The sequence below is a fragment of the Panthera uncia genome, chromosome C2 (genome assembly GCF_023721935.1).
Source record: "Panthera uncia isolate 11264 chromosome C2, Puncia_PCG_1.0, whole genome shotgun sequence".
Lineage (NCBI taxonomy): Eukaryota > Metazoa > Chordata > Mammalia > Carnivora > Felidae > Panthera > Panthera uncia.
Genome location: NC_064810.1, coordinates 11,054,890 through 11,065,138, shown reverse-complemented (window position 1 = coordinate 11,065,138; position 10,249 = coordinate 11,054,890). Strand labels below are relative to the sequence as shown.

General features: G+C 39.9%; 1 protein-coding gene and 1 non-coding gene across 3 annotated transcripts in view; one reads left to right on the top strand and one right to left on the bottom strand.

Annotated features, from left to right (window-relative positions):
- The window catches only part of ITSN1 (intersectin 1), a 219,303-nt gene that overhangs the window by 21,633 nt on the left and 187,421 nt on the right, over positions 1–10,249 (top strand). The gene's annotated exons all lie outside the window — the stretch shown is intronic.
- Positions 975–1,047, bottom strand: TRNAR-CCU (transfer RNA arginine (anticodon CCU)). Its single transcript has one exon. It is a non-coding gene; the product is annotated as a tRNA-Arg (tRNA).

Here is a 10,249-nt window from a genome sequence, read left to right as displayed (position 1 = left end):
CTTTGCTGTACCTCTGTTTCCTCATCTGTATAATGGGGTTGATTATAGTTCTTACCTTGTATGGTTGTTGTGAGGATGTTAAAGCATCTAGCACAGTGCTTCACTAAATAGTAAGTGCTTATTATGAGAAATGACTATTATCATCACCATCTTTATTTTGTTATCATCTGTGATCCAATCCTGGATTTGTAATTTAAAACAAAAATGAAGGTGTTATATAGTCTGTTTGCCAGTTGATTCTGTGACCATTTTAAATTTCTCAGTTGTTCTTTTTGTCATGTGGAAGGTTGGTATTGGTTTTAAGCTTGGTAGAGAGAGGAGGATCAGATCCGTGGTTGGTTTAAAGTGTTTTCATGTCCTGGTAAAACATAATTAGACGTAAGAATTTTTAACAATCCAACAACAAAAAGAACCCAGTTTTTAAAATGGGCAAAAGACATGAATAGGCATTTCTCCAAAGAAGATCTACAAATAGCAAACAACGCTTTTAGTTGTTAGAGAAATAGAAATCAAAACTGAGATGCCATTTCACACCCATTAGGATGGCTATCATAAAAGAAAAAAAAAAGGAAAATGACAAGTGTTGGCAAGAACGTGGAGAAACTGGAAGCCTTATACGTTAGTGGTAGGAATGTAAAATGGCACTGCTGTAACAGAACAGTTTTGTAGTTTCTTAATAAGCTAAATATAGAGATACAGAGTTATCATATGGCCGTAGCAATGCTATCCCTAGGTGTATATCCCAAAGGATTGAAAACAGGTGTTGAGACAAAAACTTACAGATCATCATTCATTTTCTTTTGGGATGATGATAATATTCTGGAATTCATTGTTGGTTATGTTTGCACAATGCTGTGAATATATTAAATGTCATTGAATTATACATTTCATAGTGGTTAAAATGGTAATTTTTGTTATATGTGTTCACTATTTATTTATTTATTCATTTATTTACTTATTTTAAGTAAGGTCAGTACCCAACATGGGGCTTGAACTCATGACCCTGAGATGAGGAGTCACATGCTCTCCCCACTGAGCCAGCCAGGCACCCCTGTGTTCACAATTTTTAAAATGGAAAGAAATTAGACATAACATTTAGTCTACCATAGTGGCAATTTTGTCAAAATATTTTCTTAAACCATTTTGCTGCAATTTTAGGATAGGATCATTTGCAGTTCATATATAGTTCGATGAAATGTATCGTAATTTTTCTTATGTAGATCTAGAAAAGGTAGAAGATGAAAGCCATGAGAATTTTGATACTCATTCTTTCCTTAGTGCTGAGGTTCTCAGAGTGTGGTCTGGAGCCTCTGGGGACTCATTGAGACAATTTAAAACAGTCTGCAAGTTCAGATTATTTTTATAATGATAGTGGTTATTTCCTCTTTTTATTCTCATTCTCTGTAGGTGCACAGCCTGGTTTTCTAGTGGCTGTATGATGTTTGAGGACATCATCTCTTTGATGGCTAATGGTTTATGTGCTTGTATATGTCTGTTTCTTATAAGTTTCTAAGGTAAATTCTTCGGGATCCTCAATTTTTAAAGAGTATAAAAGAGCCCTGAAGCCAGAAATGTAGAGAACCCATGTCTTAGTGAACATGTTATATGCTAATAATAAAAAATTATGTATGCAATGCTTGTGTTATGCAGTTTTGGAAATACAGGAAGAATAAATTGTCAGCCAAATGATTTTTTGTGGTTGTTTTATGTCTTTATTCCTCAGAGATGATTAGATTCGGAACCAAGGTGTTCTTTTTGAGACACTGTAAGTCTCTAGTTTAGGAAAAGGATCTCAGTTACTGAGAAAGTTTATGGTTGTGAATTTGAACAACTTTTACAATAGGAATGATACCAGATACGGTGATTAATTTTACCATATTCAGTTCCCCCAGACTTTTGTAATCTGTGATGCATTTGAAGTATAATAACAACTAATGTTTACTGAACGCTTACTGTGTGTTTTCCCATGTAATGATTCATCTGCTCCTCCCAACAACTCTGCAGAATAGGTACTGTTATAATGGTTAGTTAACTTGCCCATGATCCCACAACCAGAAAGTGGCAGATCTGGTATTAGGGCCCATGCAGTCTGACTGGAGTCTGTGCTGTGAACCACTGTGCTATTTGCTATCTCTGCCTATGCGTGCTGTATAAATACTAACTCTCTGGGAGTGTATATAGGAAGTTCCCATTCAGAGGGCTCATACTTCAACCTCTTTGTTGTACAGTTGACTCATGAACAACGAGGGGGCTAGGGGTGCTAACCCTTAGACGGTCAAAAATCCAGATATACTTTTTCACTCCCCCAAAACTTAACTGGAAATAGCCTACTGTTGACTAGAAGCCTTACTGATAACATAAACAGACTAGTGACACATACTTTGTGTGCTATGTGTATTACACACTGTATTCTTAAAGTAAGAGAGAGGAAAGAAAATGCTACTGGGAGAATCACAAAGAGGAGAAAATACATTTATAGTCTATACGGTACGGGAAAAAATCTGCATATAAGTGGACCCATGCGGTTGAACCCAGTTCATGGGTCAGTTGTACTGCATGGCAGTGGTGGCGGAATTGGGAGGCGTCCTGGGCCTAGTGCCTAAGCCAAGGGCACCAGCAAAGAGCTGGAGGTAGTTGGAGGAGAGATGGGAGCTGTGAGGGCCAGACTCATGCCCAGGGTGCTTCTGGTCCAGACTTTTAATTGGATGTTTCTTTTCTTAGAGATTGGCTCTGCTTATGGCCTCTAAGAGGATATCTCCTCTTTTCTATCTTTGGAACAAGATAGATTTTCACAGTTTTCTCCTAGTCTCTGTCTTTGAGGCAAGCACTTATTCCATTTGAACTTTTCTGACGGTTTTTACTAAAAACTAGAAATGAGAAAATTGAAATGGGGAGGGTGTTCAAAGATACCCTTTTAGGAAAGTAACTCAGAACTAAATAAGCACAAATGTGGTACCGATGGGGGTCTTTGGAATTCAAATAATCAAGGTACTTCTGTAAGAGGGTAACTTGGCCTTGGTGTGGGCCCCTCCAGGCTCATCCTCTTTGGAGCTAGGCTGGGTGCTTTTTTTTTTTTTTTTTAATGTTTATTTATTTTTGAGAGAGAGAGAGAAAGAGCACATGAGCGGGGGAGGAGCAGAGAGAGGAGACACAGAATCCGAAGCAGGCTCCAGGCTTTGAGCTGTCAGCACTGAGCCCGCGCGGGGCTTGAACTCACAGACTGTGAGATCATGACCTGAGCTGAAGTCAGACGACGTTCAGCTGAGTCACCCAGGCGCCCCTAGGCTGGGTGCTTTGCTCGGAGAAGTAAGCCAGGCCTCTAGCCTTGAGCTAGAAGGGGGGAATGTCAACCAGAACCTGCCTTAGGAGTAGAGGATGTGCCCTCCTACCTCCTGTTTTGCTTCCGCTTGTCAGTCTTACTGCCACAGATCCCTTTCTAGCACCAAGAGCCGTACTGGCGTGAAGTGGGAAGCAGGGATGGGGTCTGGGGATATTCCCCGCAGTTAGTGTGAAGGGGAGGCTCCATTAGTGTTAAAATTAGGCGTTACAGTACTTTCTCTTTCCAGTTGTACTTCCCTTGAAAGATTTTCTTTGCTCTGTGGCCATATCCGTTACTCTGTCCTGAACTTCTTGGGGGGGCGGGGGGGTGGGACGGGAGCTCTGCTGTACAGGTGGCAGGCCCGGAGCCTCCCAACGGAGTAGAGGGAGCCAGAGCCTATGCTGGAGTCCAGCAGAAATGCTGGCAGGTGGCCCCTCCTTGCTGCTTCTTGGAACACCTCTGATTTAAAAGGTTTTTGAAGCTGAATCTTTAAAAATAATTCTGTGCAGAATCCTAAAGATGCTGATGGCAGGGGCCCGGGCACTGGGAGGAAAGAGAGCAGGTATTCCCTCTCACGGCTCCTTTCCGTCCTTGGTGGCCACGGGGCGCGATCCAGTTGTGTTCATGACTACTGTCCCAACATTCTGGTTCGTTTGTGTATATCAAAAGCAAGGAGAGAAGAAGTACGTTTAGCTTTTATTATATACCTGCATGAAAAAGGGCTGTTTGTTTGTGCCAGTATTTTCATTTAAGCATTCATGTTTGTGGATTTATTTTGTACTTTTCAATTTTTTTTAATTACACAAAATAACATGTTTCTGGTATTACAGTCTGAGTGGCTTCATATTTACTCAGCTGCCCGAGTCAGAAGCTTATACCTCATCCTGAATTCCTTAACCCCCTTGTAATTATGGACTGTTGATCTGGCTGAGTTCTCAAAGATCCCTCACTCCACTCCTGCACCAACCTTGGACCTGGTCTCTCTCCAGCCAGTCTTGCCCTCTTTTCATATCTTTTTCCACTGAAGCCCCAGTTTTCAAGCTTTCTCATATTAGGAGCCCTTCATTCAACTGAGGAGCCCCAAGTAGCTTTTGTTTATGTAGGTTCTGTTTATCGATATTTATTATAATAACATTAAAACTGAGAAATTACTCATTTTTAAACTTTTTGTTCATTAATTCATTTAAAACAAATAAACTTATTTATTACAAGTTTGGAGAAAGGCGTCACAGTTAATTATACGACTTTGCTGGAACTGTGAACAACTTCTGGCAAAACTCAAAACAGTGTTCTCTTGAATTATACTCCCAGCAAATTGAATGTATAGTAGAACCTTGCACAGTCTTGTGTGGTTATCTGTAAGATGGAATTTGGTTTTAGGCTCAGATAATTATAAATGGATTTTCTCCCCTATGTGAATGTCCAGAGACATTTGGAAGTTACATGGGATAATTCCTCGTAGGAGACTGTTCTGAGCAGCCTGTTAAATGCCAGTGGTGCCTCCCAGTGAATGTGACAACCAAAAATACTAGGTTTTCCAATATCCATTGTGGAATTGCACACACCCATTGAGAACCACTGATTAATGGAATCTTGACTGGGTTTAAAAAAATTTTTCTTTAATGTGGGATGATCATTTTAAAAATAAATTACATTATAAAAGAACATCAAAAAGGAAGGACAAGTGCCTGTAATCCCACCACCCAGTATAACCAATATTAATATTTTGTTCCATATTTGTATTGCCTTTTTTTGATTCTTCTATAGATAATTTTTCCCATTCAAAAAATGGGACCATTTAGGGACGCCTGGGTGGCTCAGTTGGTTAAGCGTCCAACTTCCGCTCAGGTCATGATCTCACAGTTTGTGGGTTCAAGCCCCGCATTGAGCTCTGTGCTGACAGCACAGAGCCTGGAGCCTGCTTCAGATTCTGTGATTCCCTCTCTCTCTCTCCCTCCCTCCGCTCCCCTGATTGTGTTCTCTCTCTTTCTCTCTCTCTCTCTCTCTCCTCTCTCAAAAATAAATAAATATTAAAGAAAATGAGATCATTTATAAATTATTTTTTTTTACTTGGCTTGATGCTACCTGATTTTACCTAATTCATATGCCTCTTTGAAAATCATAACATCATTTTTATTCTTGAATTGATCGTAAAATTAGCATAATCTCATGTAAGGTGTAGGGGTACCTGGGTGGCTCATTTGGTTAAGCCTCTGACTTCAGCTCAGGTCATGATCTCAGGATTCACGAGTTTGAGCCCCACGTTGGGCTCCCTGTTGGCAGCACTGAGCCTGCTTCAGATCCTCTATTCCTCTCTCTCTCTGCCCCTCCTCCGCTTGTGCTCTCTCTCAAAAATAGATAAGTATTTTATAAAAAGAAATAAAATCATAACATTTTTATTATTGATTGTAAAATTAGCACAATCTTATGTAAGGTGCAAATAATGCATACTCATGTCTCCTTTTAAGAGTAAAAGTGGTGTTAACATTGGGACAAGGGTGGAGGGATCAGAGCAAAGCCTGGATTTGTACGGAGTTGGGTGGCATTGAACAAGTGACTTACCTCTCAAACTCCACCCAGTTTTCTTGTCTCTAACAAGTATTGGAGATAATGCATGTTTTAAAGTTCCCGCCCTAGGGGTGCCTGGGTGGCTCAATCAGTTAAGCTCTGACTTTGGCTCAGGTCATGATCTCACAGTCTATGGGGTTGAGCCCTGCATCGGGCTCTGTGCTGACAGCTCAGAGCCTGGAGCCTGCTTCAGATTCTATGTCTCCCTTTCTCTCTGCCCCTACCCTGGTTGCACTCTGTCTCTCTGTCTCTCAAAAATAAACATTTAAATGAATGAATGCATGCATGAATGAATGAATATCCTGCCCCAGGATAGAGGGAGATCCCTGTCTGGCCCCTTGCTGATACAAGTGGAATGCAGGCTTCTGGAGGGCAGGGTGGACGTCTTACATACCTTTTTTTTTGGTCTCTAGCACTAGCTCAGTACTTGATTCATCAATCCATCGAACAAATGCATGTGGCAAAAATTTGTTACTCTGTCTGACCGTGAATAAACCTTGTTTTCTTTCTATCATGCTTATACCTCCATCACAGGTAAACGACTATATTAATTATCATGTCAAATCTCAATAAATCTTGCTCCAAATGGGGTCATTCATTAGTTCAGGATAAAGATGTTTCTGAAGTTTTAGGCACACCTGATTGTTGCATTAATCTAGCTATGGCTTGAACATTATTATTACTCAGTATTCTGGCTAATTGATTGTGCAGCCCTACCATTGACACGTGTAATTAAATGAGCTTGCGTTTAGCGTGTTCTGAAGCTAGTTGTGTTTAGCTCAGAGGCTGTCGGCTTGAAACCATGTCTTTAGGACTCATTGGTCCCTTTAAGACATCTTCACAGGTATGCTTTTCTTTCATTGTGGATCTTTTTTTCTTTCAAAATTTTATTTGCAGCTGTTAAGATAGGAGATTTAACTGTTCAGTCCCCTTGAATGTTTTAATTTTGTTACTATTGGAATTCTGAAAAATTTAATCTGAAAAATGATTGGACTGTTTTTAGGAGAGTTTCTGGATTCAGAAAGGCCCAAAGCATAGAGGCTGAAATAATGGTGCTTAGCCTTTTGCATGCATCAGAATCACCTGAAAGACTGATAAAAAGTCAGGTTGGTTCCCACCTGGTTTCTTATTCACCATGTCAGAGCAGGGCCCAAGAATTTGCATTCTAACCAGCTCATTCTATATCCCAGTAGAGCAGGTCAGGGACCAGACTCTGGCAACCACTGGGCTAAAGTGTTATTGAAGTCACCTAAGGTGACAATATGGAGGGAGATGATGGAGCCCAGTGTGTTTCAGGAAAGTCCCTTTGTGCTCCCTGAAGATATTAGAATAATAAAGAAAAACTAGTTTTGGAACAGGAAGAGGAGGCAAACATGGGCATAAATCCTTGAAAATACTGTGTGATAGTTGGTATGGTTAAAATCAAGATAGCACAAGAGGGTTGGGAATAACTTAATTTTTAAAAGTTTATTTTACCTTTTAAAAAGTAAGTAATGAAATGCATGTTCACAAGGGAAAGTATATAAATACAGAAAATTTTCTATTCTAGAAGAGAAGAGAAATTTCCTCATTATAATTTTGTCACTTGAAGATGTCTTCTGTTATTTTTTTTTATAATTTCCATTCAGTAAGTCTTTTATGCACAAGATCTTTTATGCATATTTCTTCTCTTTTGATTTTGTCCCCTCAAATGAAGTTTTAATTATCCAACAATATATGCTCATTATAATGAAAGAAAAAAGATCATAAAGAACACTTAATCTTTCCAGACAGACACACTGCTTTTAGCTTCCTGAAATTTTATCATTAGAGATCTTCCTATGAAGATACCTATTGTTAAATATTAACCTGAGCATATGGTTTTACTACTTAAGTTTTTTCTGCAATATCTTTTCGTGTCATTAATTTTTTTATGTTTATTTATTTATTTATTTTTGAGAGAGAGAGAGACACACACACACACACACACACACACACACGGAGTGTGGGCGGGGGAGGGGCAGAGAGAGAGAGAGAGAGAGAGAGAGAGAGAGAGAGAGAGAGACACACACAGAATTCGAAGCAGGCTCCAGGCTCCGAGCTGTCAGCACAGAGGCCGGCATGGGGCTGGAACCCACAAGCTGCGAGATCACGACCTGAGCTGAAGTCAGATGCCCAGCTGACTGAGCCACCCAGGTGCCCTTCTTTTCGTGTCATTAGATGTGATTCTGAAGCAACCTTTTTAGGTACAGAGTATCCTAATCTGATAAACATAATTTATACCTAAATCTTTTCAAACAGCCCCTGAAACCCTTCACCCTTAGGATGGAGTCCCTGAAGTGCAATTGGCAGGTCAAAGAGCATATAAAATCTAAGGCTCCTGATATAATTTACCAAATTGTCTTCAGAAAGGGCTTAGTAATTACTGCCCGGGCTCCGAGTCTATATCATTGCCATTTTAATGTTTGCCAGTTTGATAGGTGAAATACAGTATCTCCTTGTTTTAATTCTGTTCTTTTGAGGATAAGAAGCTTAGCACTTTTTTCATATGTTAATTGCTCGTTTATATTTCTTCTCTTTTGAATTTCTGCTCTTGTCCTTGTCACATTTTCTTCTGGAGTTAATATTTTTTATTAATTTATGTGAGCTCCTTACTTAGGGATTTTAATTCCTAATGTCAAATGCTTCAGATATTTATGACCAATTTTTTATTTGCTTTGAAAACTTGCGGTATGGTTCTTTTATAGAAGTGTTTAGTTACCTCCCCTGCCCCGCCCAGTCCATCATTATTTTCCATTTTTAAGGATTTTTTTCCCCGTGATGTTAAACTAGAAAATTTTCTCCACGATTTGATAAAATGTTAACCCTTATTTTCTCTTAGCACACTTTTGTGGTTTCGTTCTTTCACTGAAATCTTTAAACCATATGTAATTTATTCTAGTGTGAGCAAGTGTGATTTACATTTTTTTTTTTCATTTTAACTGTTAGGTGATATGTTTTCTTAATATTTAATTATTCTGATCACACTATGAAAACAGGCAAATTTAGATAGAAAGTTGGAGATAAGCATTAAGTTTTTATTTTTTTAATGTTTATTTTAAGAGAGAAAATACACGCGTACATGAGAGCACAAGCAGGGGAGGGGCAGAGGGAGAGAGAGAGAATCCCAAGCAGGCTTCTTGCAGAGCCCTATATGGGGCTCGATCCCATGAACTCTTGAGATCATGACCTGAGCTGAAATCAAGAGTCAGACACTTAATCGACTGAGCCCCTCAGGTGCCCCAATAAGCATTGTTTTCACACTGCTTTGAAAACCACTGGGGATTCTGAGAAGGCTTTAAAGGGTTTGACATGGGAATATAGAAGTAGGAGAGCAGGGAAGAGCTGGGCAAGTATGTGGGCATTTGTAATTCCAACTTCTCCCAAGAACTACAGACTTATATGGTCAGCGGGGCACCTGCTAGGCAGATCTTCTTGGGTAGCTAATAACAGGCTGTTTAAAATTAAAATGGTCAAAACAGAATTCTTTTTTTTTTTTTTTTTAAGATTTTTTTTAAAGTTTATTTATTTTGATACAGCAGGGGAGGGTTGCAGAGAGAGAAGGCGAGAGAGAATCCCAAGCAGGCTGTGCACTGTCAGCACGGACAGAGGCTGATGTGGGGGCTCAGCCTCATAAACCACGAGATCATGACCTGAGCTGAAATCAAGAATTCAACACTTAACCGACTAACCCACCCAGGTGCCCCTAAAGATTTTATTTTTAAGTCATCTCTGCATCCAACATGGGGCTCAAACCTACAAGCCTGAGATCAAATAGTTGCATGCTCTACTGACTGAGCCAGATTGGCTCCTCAAAACAGAATTCTTAATGCCATCCCTACCCTAATCTGCATACCTGAGACCTTCTCATCTTAGTTAATGGTGCCATTACCCACCCAAGTGTGCAGCAGGAAAGTGTCATAGCTATCCTTGTTCCCTCTCTCCTGCCCACCTTGAATCTAATCCATTCTTAGGTTCTGTAGGCTTTCTGTCCAAATATATCCTGAATCCGACCAGCCCTCATCATTTCCACTGTTAAAACATTAGTTCTGACCACCACTGTCTCACCTGAGTGTCTGCCAAGCCCTCCTTGCTGATTTTCTTGATTCCTGTTTAGCTGGGATCTATTCCACACAGTAGTTTCTACAGCATAAATCAGGTCTTGTTATTCTCCTGCTTAAAACCTTTCAAAGACTTCCCACACTTCAAATCCAAACCTCACTTTTAAGACATCCTTGTGGTCTGGCCTCTCTTGCCTCTCCAGTTTCCTCTTTCTACACTGTCCTCGTTTACTTTATACAAGCTCACCTGGCCTCTTTCTATTCCTTGAGCAGCAGCTTTTCT